Raw genomic sequence first — 12,847 nt, 5'->3', positions numbered from 1 at the left:
GAAGAGATCACACAGGTACTTTGCTGCAAATGGTGAGGCCAACTCTCTGCATTTGATATTGAAGAGTCATTAGAGGAAATGAAAGGAAATAACCTTGACAGTAGGACCAAGAATCCTGTTATGTTTCTTGACACTATTCCCTGGAAGTTTATATGAATGAAGAAAAAAAGACAGGTGTACCATTTTTCTTAAATGGTCTTATCCTACCCACAAAACCACAAATATAAGGACCATGGTCCCATTTTAAAGACATTTCCAGCTACAGTTGAGAGCAGATTTTTGGGGAAAAATAAAAAAAGAAATCCATATACATGACATGTAACACCAACTATTTTTGGAAGCAGGGAACCTTCATCTAATGCCATGTGGTATGTATTGAAGACATATGCAACATGCCAGCTTTTTAACTGCTTACCAACAGAAGAGAAAAAGAAACACTTAAAGATTCCATGAAATCATTAATAAGACAATGAACAAATAAAGGGAATTACTGAACTTTTTCAAGGACTATCCTTTAAGTTGCATTAGCTTACACAACCTGACCTCATCATACGCTTGTAGAATTGATACACCAATGTATTTGGTAGAAAAGGTAAAGAGAGCACTTAAAATATCAGAACTACTTATGATCTCTATTGTCACCTTACATAATTATTAAAAAGTTATTGTAAATCACAAATTACCTCAACCCATAAGATAATTACAGCATTACATGGCTCCAGCACCAGTGCAGCTCCACAATCAGTGGACCACAGTTTTCATAAGCTAGAGGTCACACATTTAATTTCTTTTCATCTGGATTCTATTAAAATTGCATTCACTCAAAAGAATGGGATGCATATATAGGAAATAATGTCACTCCAATCTAATTAGCACAGAATCATGGAGTGGTTTGTGTTGGAAGGGACCTTAAAGATATCTAGTTCCAACCCTCCTGCCATGGGCTGGGACACCTTCCTCTAGACCAGGTTGCTCAAAGCCCCATCCAGCCTGGCCCTGAACACTTCCACAGATGGGGCATCCACAACTTCTCTGGGCAGCCTGTTACAGTGCCTCACCACCTTCTTAGTGAATAATTCCTTCCTTATATCTAATCTAAACCTACCCTCTTTCAGTTTAAAACCATTACCTCATCCTGTCACTACACTCCCTGATAAAGAGACCCTCCTCATCTTTCTTGGTGGCCAACTTTAAGGCCTGAAAGACTGGTACAAGCTGTCTCTCAAGCCTTCTTTTCTCTGGGCTCATCAACTCCAAGTCTCTCAGCCTGACCTCACAGGAGAGGTGTTCCATCCCTCTGATCATCTTTGTGGCCTCCTCTGGACCAACTCCAACAGGTCCATGTGTTTCTTATGATGGGGGCCTCAGACCTGAACACAGGACTCCAGGTGGGGACTCATCAGGGAGGGCAGAGTTTGAGAATCGCTTCTCTCAATCTGCTAACCGCAATTCACCCACTGAAACTTCACAGTTCGTTTAAAATGTACTTTGACCAGTTTTCACTTAACATAGATTGTCTGCATATATTCTCATCAATGACAGCTGTATTCTAGATTGCTCAAGATTTCCTATACTTGATAAAAGTATCCAAGCATCACATATAGTTCATAAACCAGGTGTTCCACAAATTCTTCTCACAACATTTTCAAGGCATCTGGAGATTTTAAATTTTCTCTGCTCTTTGTGTTATACTGCCTTGCAGTGGGAACAGCTGAGTAAAGACCCAAGAGTGACGACACAGGAGCAATAAGGAAGAGTACATGCAAGGAGACAAGGGAAGGGTATGTACAGGGTTGCAAAATGTCAAATGCCCACAACAAAAGGAATTCTACGCAGTTGCCATTAAGGAATAAAAAAAGGGTTCAGGAGAGTTCTCTTTTTACTACAGGAAAATTACCATTAGATCTCAGAAACCAACTACTGCTTAAAGCCACCATATGAGGGACTGGACTAGCAAGAAATTGTACGTCCTCCAGTATGCAAGCAGCATTGCAACACACACAGCTCAGGTCATCGGCTTTTCACAGGACTTTCCCTTAGATTAACCAAATTCCAGCAACTAAAGAAAGTCATATATGCACTACAGGGATTTTCCTTCCTCCCTAATCCTCTACAGCTGAGACGTTCTCTTCTGTTCCTTGAGTTCCCAACTGTTCCCTGGGGCTGGAAGTACAAGTAATTCCAGCTCTCCAAAGAAATATCCTGTCCTCTTCTCCACACAATAACTAACGTATAACCATATTTATTATAACATCATAACCATATATGCAGTATTCATATATAATTATATAACTTTCACAATCAAGATTCATAAATTCAAGAACGAAAACCTAAGTATTAACTGACCTATGAGATACTAAATGGAACAGACTTTTTAAAATGCAGATATTCGGAATGCTGAATGTGGGGCATTAGCAGCAGAAGTTGTTTCTACGAATTAAATCTCAATGGTATCAATTAGCAGATTTCTCAGGAAATCATTAAAATGGGATTCTCAATTGAGTCTTCACAACACTGCTGCTACTGCAACCCCCGTAACAGAATAGATTCTTGAAAAACTTTTCATCTTATATTTTGTCAGAGCCTGTATTTACAGTATTATTTTGTAAATGAGAAGTTTCAGACACTCCTATCTCCATATATTATAACAATGCTGCAAACATACTGCTCCAGGCTCTCCCACCCCCAATGTCTCTCACCTATTCACCTCCAAGCAAGATTTTCCCTTTGCACTACTTTTAGCCCAACCAGTCTGTCATAACATTGCGGTCACTATAGAAATCCTCAATTAGAAGCAGAAAGACAAGACTCTAGAGAAATCTTATCTTGCAAAAAACAGCTGAAGTGTAAGACCCATCCATCTCGACCTTAAGCATAATTTCCACAAACTTTCCACACTCTTCATTCATGGAAACCTATCGGGCATCTGCAACAAGCTGGCACAAAACTGTAGAGAGAGGAACAGAATGTAAAGCCTTTGAGTTACAGAATACCATTGCTCTAGCTCACTTTCTTATTCTGTTTTCTTCATGTCTACCAGGAATATAATTTTAGATATTTAGCTGTTTTCATTCACAAACATTTTCTTGTTACTAAAAGATCAGAATGACCGAAGAGGGAAAACTGTACTATGACATATCTATCTCCATTGTAGAGATTCTACAAAAAAATGTTAAGAGCTAATGCTTCTAAAAGCATGAACGTTTGTTACAACTAAACCTATATAATTTACTTAAACATCCTCAAAAACCTGAATTATAGTACGTAACACTTCCTGATCATAAATTAAGAACTACTACAATGCAGGCAGCAAAGTACAGATTAGGATAGAACTTGTAAAATGCCAGTTTTTCTTGGCTTTTGTCCATCTACTATTTTGTAGTTAAATGCTAATCACATTATTTTAACTGGTAAGAAGCGGTTTTCCTACAGAGGACAGAGGAAGGAAGTTGAGTTATAGGCCCTTATTAGAATTTTCCAATGTGAAACATGGTTATTTTTAAACAAAAGTAATGATCATATCATTTGCTGACTGGATCACAAAACAATTTTGCTTCACATTGCTTATATTTACCACATTAAAAAAAAAACAAAAACAAAGCAAAACAAAACAAAAAACCTTTGTTTTGAAATACTTGTGTTCACTTTTCTTTAAATGACAAATGTCTGTGCACATTCTCTTCTTTTCTGTATCCAATGCAAGACTGGAATCACCTGTTCTAATTTCTGAACCAGTACTCTGTACATTATTTGAATTATAATGCCTAGAAATGTCATCCCACTCACGTAACTTACTTAGCTTAATGTAAACTAATTATAATGGACACTATGACTATAGTACCAGGAGCAATTTTGCTAGTAAGAAAATAAAACACACACGTACAAAACATAGTTTAAAACAAACAAACAAATGTTTAAATGATTAACCGGAAAGTGTATTACCTGCAAGTTCCAAGGAACAGCAAGACTTCCACAACAGTGCAATACCCTTTGCATAGCTGAGACCTATGGTATTGCCTGAAAGACTAAATTACAGCACAGACACTATTGAAATTACAACAGACAAACAGATCAGTAAAAACAAGACCTGAAAAACCTGGAGATGCCATTTAACTACTACAATGCAAACACTGATTAAAGACATGCCTTAATTTACAAACACTTCAAATGTGACAACTCACATCTCTCAGTGTTTGCACAACTAAGATCAATGGACACTAAGCAGCAGGTCTGCTTTGGTCCACCTGTAAAGGATTCTTATGTACCTTTTGGTAGAATGACGTCTTCAGAGTCAATACTTGTGGGATGAGTTAAAACAGAAAGGTAATCTTGGAAAGTGTATGTCTACTTATAAAACAATGAGATTTAAAGCTTATTATACAATGCAGTAAAAAAACCACTTCAGTGTTCTTGATGTAATGTATTCAACCTCATTTTTAAACAGTGCTTTTCATGTAAGAATATGTTCTAAACTACTGAGCTCATGAAGTTATGAACCAGAAGCAAACAGAAAAATACTTTGAACATCCTTAGTTCACTTATTCCTTAGAAAACGAAACTGAAACCTGTCAGGGTCTACCCAGCATAGAACAGCAGTTCAGATCTAAAATACTTCATCAACTCCAAGAAAAATTTGACCAACCTGGGTCAAATTCACAGTTATGGAGAAAATTTCATTGCATAGTCTCAAAAGAGTTTTCCTCCACAAGCACATCAGTCTTCCAGCTCTCCAGTTGTAGCAGTGACAGTCTGCAGAAAGTAAAGTTAACAAAGTTTCCTAACTACTATACGGCCAAAACCAAAATGAGAATTATTCCCCTTTACTATTGCTTTTCACTAAGAACAAAAATAAAATAAACAAATACATTTACTGATACGTTTACTTGTACTTTTAATTTTTTTAAAAGTGTGCACAGGTGCATATTTGAGGCTTTCATTCTGAGGCTCCAGACAAATCACAAGTTAGGCAGACTTCCTAAAGATTAAAATTCTTGAAATTCACACAGTTGATCTCTCTCACGTTTAGGAACAGCATGTAGGTTTTGATTACAATGTGCCTTTAAGCATAAAGGTATCGAAGCAAACAAATCTAAGAAGCACTATAATGGATAGAATGAAACAGTTAAAATCCAAGAGAAACCTTCAGGTCAGCTTATTATCAGTAAGCTGCTATAAATTAATAAATGTTTACCAGTGGTAAGAACACGAACTTGGGCAGCCAGGTTAACAAACCGTAATCATCTTAAGGAATCTTTATTCCATGAGCATTTCGAGGGATCTTGAAATAAATTGATGGCAGTATACTACCTACATTTAAAGTAAAAGCTAAATTTAAAGTATTTTTCTTAAAACATCTCTTAGAACTTAAGAAAGCATCTTAGAGTTGAAAAACAGGTATGTGGTAACAAGGAGACATATAACTGGATTCCTGTTGTACACAGTGTTTTGACACAAACACACTTTAGTGCAGTACTACCTAATGCAAATCAGAGTTTGCAAACACCCTTACATCTTGTAAACCTTACTTCCCTCTCCATTCTTGAAATCATGGAATTGACAAGGGTTAAAAGTACTGTGGAGACTGTAAAATCAAGAATACAGAACTTGCCATGCTAAGTGTGTCACTTCCACTATTCAGAAATGGGATTCACAGCAATGTTTTAGGCTCTGAAAAGCAACTCTAACTTTAAAGTGACTTTTCCAATATAGTCTTCCAAATATGAATTTATAAAACTTTTGTACACGTAAGAAAAATCCTATCCTTTCCACAAAGGATCCATTAAAACATATCACTTGAAACACATTACAAATCATCAAAATGCAGTAAATACAAAACTATATATACAGAGGGTATACGCATGCATACAACATGCATCTTCTATGGTGAAATGCATGCACACCTCTGCTGTGAGAGTAGTGGAGAACAATTCAGTATACAGACTGCAGGGTGCTGTGAACTCTGACCAACTGAATCTGTTAACAGTTCTGTGAATTTGGCCCTTCTCATCAGAGCAGGGCAAGAAAAAGCAACGACCAGTGTGATACTTCAGGTGGCTCTTAAAAAGAACCATCTGAAACAGTCACCTAGACACCACTTTTTCATACAAAAACATCAGGTTAAAAAAAAATGATGTTTTGAAAGCCGGGTAAAGAAACCCTGTTCCATCCTGAAATCCTTTCTGAAACATTGTAAATGTTCATAATGGAGCTCTCAGTAGCAATTACTCACTTTGAAGCTGTCACTCAACTGTCACCATGACAACAACAAAACCTTTTCACGCCTAGAGACAACAATGGGAATTTTTAATTACTGCCATTCACTTTCCTGACAGCTTGAGCAAAACAAAATTCTACTCTCTAAAAAAAATTAAAACACCAATTTCAGATTTCAATAATAGTCTTTTTTTTTTCCCACAAGCATTCTGCTCTTTATAATTTCACATACACACACACATTTAGATTTGACATTTGCTATTTACCAAACACTTTGGTGAATATGAATTTTAGGACAGTTGGCAGAATTCTCTCCATGTCAATGCAAACTAAGGTTTGTAAGCCACCTCAGTAGGAAATCTAAAATGTCTATAAGGGACTGACTTGTCTAAGTATCAGACTAGAGGCAAAGCTGTGGACAAGGCATCTCATCTTTTCCAATTGTTCCAACAGCATGAAAGATTCTAGCATTGGGGGAAAATAAAGACTATTCTTCTAAGTACTGTTGTGGGGTTTTATAAAAATAATATTCTAGATATTTGTTTTGGGAAAACCATGATGTTTTGGATCCTGCAGATTCTTAAACATCAACCCCTGACTTGACAGGGCTATTCATTAATCACATTGTGCATAAACAATCCTGCAGATTAGAAAATATTTTCAGCTCCCTGATAAAAATACACAAGGGGATAAAAAGAGGAGCACTTAGTGGTAATTATTCTGCATGCCACCGCAAAACACAAACTACGGGAGTTATTTTGTGTAACTGGATAGCAATACTTTAACAAGCTGGCAAAAAGATATCCTCATAATTTACCACTTTTTGTAGCTGTTTATATAATGTAGTCCATCATCAGGCAATAATATTTGAAGTATATTTGGAATATCAAGTTAGATCATGCAACAAAGAAAAAGAAATTACTTCTTGGCCTAAATCCACCATGACATGTCCTATCTGGAAAAGTGTTTTTTATAATAAAGTATGATGCAAGAACATATAAATGAATATAAAAAGGCAAAATGGCAGAAAAACTAGTATTTATACAGGATTCAGAGTAATTACGTTGCTTAGAAATTGTATAATATACAAATAAGCGATATATGAATCAATAGGAAATGTAGTTAGATTGTCTAGGCAAAAAACCTACTTTTTATTTTGATATTAAAGACATTTGTTTACCTTACAAGAAAAAAAATTCACCACTAGGCATGTAAATTTAGATTATGCCAATAAATTCCTAGAGAATATATGCCATCCTAATCAGGAAAGTGTTGGGATTCTTTCTCCCACGTTTTTTTGATCAAGCATATCTACTTGAAGTAGCAGTTGCATTCATACAGATTCTTAAGTATTCATAGATGCCAAAAAGCCACTCTATTATACACCGATGCTTACATTTACAGAGACAAAAGCGTGTGTAATCTTCACAGAATATGTGAATATGACATTTTAAATTCCTTGCTTGAGCAAATGAAACAAGTTAACAACAAGAGTTGTTTACAAAAAAACAACGATGAAGATGAAGAGATGAATGAGAATTAATTCCAGTTCCCCAGGACACGAACATTTTAAGCAGAGGCTACAGCCAACGTGCTGAACTGCAATGTGAAGGTCGAAACAAAGCAACAGAAGGAAAACAGAGAGGAACAAAGAAAAGTTACTTTGTCTGATATAACAGGATGTCCTGAATAGGAAATACAAATTCAATCTAGAAAAGCACTTCTGGTGAAACAAATATTCAACAAGGACACTTGGAAAGTATCAATACTGAAAGGTTTCAAGTTCAATGAAAAACGTGTTCAATACAGAGAGAAAGAGTAAGTTTTTATTGATCAGTAAGATCTTCAAGTCAATGAGAAGGCAATGTTGCATGGAGGATCCTGAACTAACTATTAATCTCTTGAAAGTAAGAGAGATTACAGGAAACTCAAAGTTTTGAGAAGCAGCATGAAATTCAGCATTTGAAGACTTAAAAGTCTGAGCCAAACACATAGTTTCACCAACACCACAAATACTCAGCAAGCCCAATCAAAAGCACGGAAAGCGCAGCACTGAAGCAAAGCTCTTCACAAGTATTGCAGAAGCCTCAGATTTGTCTAGAGAGAACCCCCCAAGAACTTGTTTGCGGTACGTGAGCTAAACCACAGCTAAGTCATTCGAAGAACACAGATGGGAAAAAAAAAAAAGAACAGTACATGTCAAATAGTCCACAACTGCTAGATAGAGTACATAAGAAAAAATCTTCTCATCTCAGTGTTTAATTTCCTATGCAGCTGAATGGTTTGGTTTCTTATTTTTTCTAAAGCAAGGGCATCATTTCTTTTGTCATTGGAATTAATTAAGGCACTCAATCAAGCAGCGACGGACAAAAAGTAGTTGACTATTCTCAGAAAATATGTACATATTTTTCTACAAAACAAAGTGTCCTCCTATGAAGAGTTAGTGTTGAATTACTCATTACTGCAAGGGCAAGAAGTGGTAGAGAGTCAAAGCCCTTTATTTCTGCATATTGTTCCAAATAATGACCAAGCAATGCTGAGTGCTGATTGCCTTTCTAAAATGCACCATTTAACAACAGCAGACTTATTCACACAGCTTAGCAAGTTCTACAGGCAGAATGCTCTATATCAGCATAACATAAGAAAATCTGGCATCTATATTGACTAGAAAAATCAACTAAATGAAAATCTATAGCATTAATAACCTGTATTTACTTTGTTTAAACCAACCCACTATAAAAGTTAATGATCAAAACCTGTAAGGGTTTTGTCACTAACACTGATTTACGTCAAATGTCCTCCAGGGACCAAAGGAATCAGGGGGACTAATGGAATTATTTATATCAATATCTTGAATCCAGACTGGGTTGGTAAAGACAGCAAATCACTAAGATGCAGTGCCTGAATAGAGGTTTTTATGAAATATTAATGTAATCAATCCTTATCACAAAAGCCTCAAGTGATATCAATTGCCAGTATCACTTCAGAAAGCAAAGTCTTTTTAAGAAGTGTCAGAACTAGCTATTTGTCTTACAGCTGATCACTCAGAGCTGTGCTTATTATGAATGAAAAGATGTGCAAGTTACTTGTGTTATGATATACCTCATCTGCTAAAATGCAGCAGATTTCACTTCAACAATGGATAAGAGTTTCTAAAGAAGGAAAATAAAAAGAAGATCAGAATTCAGGATGAGTGATCCACATTGTGGTAGTGGTTTTAGAGTTATATCTTTAGATATAACCATTAAAATTGTAATAAAAATAACAAGATTTATACATGCCCTTATATCTCAAAGTTGTATTTTCCTTTTGGTACTAAAATTTGTTCTTGCGTTACTTAAGGCTGAACCAGTATTACAAGTCAGGTGAGGAACAAGTGATCTTGGCTCCATGGAGATTTACTATACCTTTCAATAACTGAAAATGAAGATTCCTGAAAATCATATCCAAAATAGAGGAATAAATTTTCATCCTGCCAACTACCTATTTATTAGCTTAAATCATTCTAAACATTTTGCTGGCTATCGTTAGCACTTTGACTTGCACCTTAATAATATACTGTCTACTTAAAGGGCTAAGAAGAATTATTCTGTTACTTCAGTCTTTGGCTTTGTTCTGGGAAACTGACCTTACCTATTAGCAATATCTAATTACACTTGTGCTTTACAACACACTTATGTTAGATTCTTTATATTTTGAAGTTTATTGGTAAAATTATAAAGTGATGGAAGCCAGTATCAACTATCTAACATGCACTCATAATATTAAACATTAAAAAAAAAAGGGGCCAGTAAGTAATTCTGATTTTATTTCTTTAATTATAAAGCCCTCATATTTGGCAATTCATCAAATCCTATAAATACTGCAATATGTACTACACACAGAAGCATTTAACTTCTGCTGTATCAGAACACTAGTGTCACTAGTTGAAAGGAACAGTAACTCAGAAATAACAGCTTCCAGATGCCAGTAATATTAATCATATTAAGCAGACTACCTACTTCTAGCCCAAGGGCTACTTAAATAATTTCAATCATTATTTTGTTCTCCTGAGAGATCTTAAACATAAAGAACTTCCAAATTCACAAACATCAACATATATGTTATATAAGGCAAGTAGTATATTAGAAGAAAAATGTAAATACTAGATTATAAAGGGTGTGAAATTTCAGCATGTGTTACAGTTTTAGAGAGAGCAAGTTCCCAGCTAAAATTATAACCACCTCTTTCAAAATAGAAAATAGAAAAATGGTACATGTTGTGTTGTATACTTAGTACTTCTAATCTTTAAAGTTCTTCACTCCTTTAGACCACAAAACCATTTGTCTCAGAAGAGTGCACAGCTTCTCCAGTAAAAGTCCTTTTGGCTCTACATTCACAATAAACCACAGCTAAAAAACCTTGTGCTCTTTGCTAATCAAACAAAAGAAACTCTCAAGGAATTAATCTGAAGATACTCTCAGTGAGAGGTCCTAGTGATTACTCAGTGACCGCACGTACATTTACTGCCAGATTAGATTCCCGTGTGAAATTGTGCACTAGCGCCAAAACTCGGTGATCCAAACAGGCAGTAAACAGACTGCACCTTCTTTGAAACATACTTGCCGGGCATTGGTTCTTTGCAAAATAGAAGTGTGCCACAAAAATAAGACCATTTTCATGAGAAGAATAAATAAAGAAAAAATAAAAAATATTTAATCCTAAAAAGAGCAACAAATTAGCAAATTGGACAGGATGCCTGATGGCATGATGGTAGAGAAACAACCTTAATTTCTTCTTCAAGCACCATTTAAGTTACTGTTTCTGCTCTTACTATTTCGGCAGCATTTTTCCAAAAGAGTGTAAGAGGATGCCTACTTAAGCAAACACCAAATTACCAAGCACATCTGACCCGAGTAATAGAATTCTGTGGGGTTTTTTGGTGAAAATATTAATTGAAGTCCAAGCAGTAGCTTTACAGTTGTCTGACATGAAGACTGTGAAGTCACCTCTGTCCTAGCGACATCTGCTATTTCCTCCTTCTGCCCTCTCTTTACTGCTGAAGAAAACTTCCCCAGCTTCTGTGTATGTGAGAATTCTCCATCCAAGAACACAGCAATATGTGCCACTGAGCGCATCATGACTGGAGCCCTGTCACCACCATTCAGAATGAAGCAACAGCTAAAAGGAAGCAACAGATGCCAACCACAAACAAATTATGATGATTTAAGCTCAAAAGGATGGTCTCAGTACTGAGTACCTCAGGTTGTTGGCATAGCTCTGACTTCCAAGTTTTAAAGACACAAACTATTGTTTGTATGTCAGAAGGCTGACAGCAGTGTAATGGCCTGGTAAAAGCAACCTGTACATTCAAACCAGTGTTTGCAGGTTTACATGGGACAATCAATGCTGTATGAGTTTATGAATTTGCTCTAAAGTGTTTTTTCTTCTCACTGCCCAGAAAGGGAATGGTTGAATTACTCAGGGTTGAATTACATTTCTAAACTTGAACCACAAAAGCTTGCACAATACATGGTGCCTTCAGCTGGGCTCCAGTGAAGGCTGCCAGCATTTCATCAGATTTCTGTGAAGTATATAAACATTTACGGCTTGGATCCAAGACGCATGTCCTAACACTTACAGATCTCCACTTCCAAATCAGTGCACTTAACAATGATCAGCAGATTAACAACGATCACTCCACCAAAAAGTTCTGGCTAGTATTCAAACTGTACTTCATATGCCATCCATGATGCAATGAGACACTGAATAAACTGTCAAGAAAAACCAACAGCACGAGAATATTCACAACTGTAAAAACAAGCAATGAAGAGGTAACAGTTTAAAAATAACAGAGCAAAGAATGGATTAATGTATTGGGACACAACTACTTAACAGAACTAACTAGGCAACAGCATTGCTTCAAAGAACCTAATCCCAAACACTTAGAGTAGTTCCTAACCCCTCTAGTTCTGAAGTAGAAAAGAACAGATGCTGCAACTTATTACATATCTGTAATGCTTCCAATGTCTACATAATACAAAACCCAAAGATTATGGGAGTACGCTTGTGAACTTTAATAAACCACACTCTACCCAAGTTTAAGCTGCATCTAGAAAGATTAGAGAATACTTTAGAAGTATGCTAACACTAATGCATATTAAAATAAACTACACAGGAAGTTTCTTTCAAATCACTGCAGTAAGTAGACTATGCAAACTTCCGAAGTACAAATGTTCAATAGCTTAGCTGTTAGGAAAATCTAGGTTTTAAAACATTTAAAATTATGACATTCAAGCAACTGAAGTTTTCAGAACATCTTGTGCTGAAAAATAAGGGGCTTATCTTTAGGAGCTGTTAGCATCTCAAATACAGCAAATCATGACCCAGCAGGGTGAGAGTGGGCAGAAAAGAATATAGAGGGAAAGCACAATGGAGGGAAATCAAGGCCTATGGTGCACAGCAATAGAAAAGTTTACATTAGCAAATCCACTGAAGATTTCCCTACTGTTTTCAGCACATGGAAATACGGTAGAACTGGCAGACAGCAGCAATAAATACAGTGAAGGAGCATAAAAGACTCTTAGCTGGCATTAATAGATCAGTGTTGCTTTTCCACAATTGGAACAATTCTGAACAGTGAACTGAGATTTTA

General features: G+C 36.1%; 1 protein-coding gene across 2 annotated transcripts in view; it reads right to left on the bottom strand.

Moving 5' to 3' along the window:
• The window catches only part of PLEKHA7 (pleckstrin homology domain containing A7), a gene marked incomplete at both ends in the record, with an annotated part of 157,980 nt that overhangs the window by 82,892 nt on the left and 62,241 nt on the right, over positions 1-12,847 (bottom strand). The window lies entirely within an intron of this gene.

This window comes from Nesoenas mayeri, assembly GCF_963082525.1.
Source record: "Nesoenas mayeri genome assembly, chromosome: 5".
NCBI classification, from domain to species: domain Eukaryota; kingdom Metazoa; phylum Chordata; class Aves; order Columbiformes; family Columbidae; genus Nesoenas; species Nesoenas mayeri.
The sequence above is the reverse complement of the archived record's forward strand: the minus strand, read 5'-3'. Positions and strand labels throughout refer to the sequence as shown.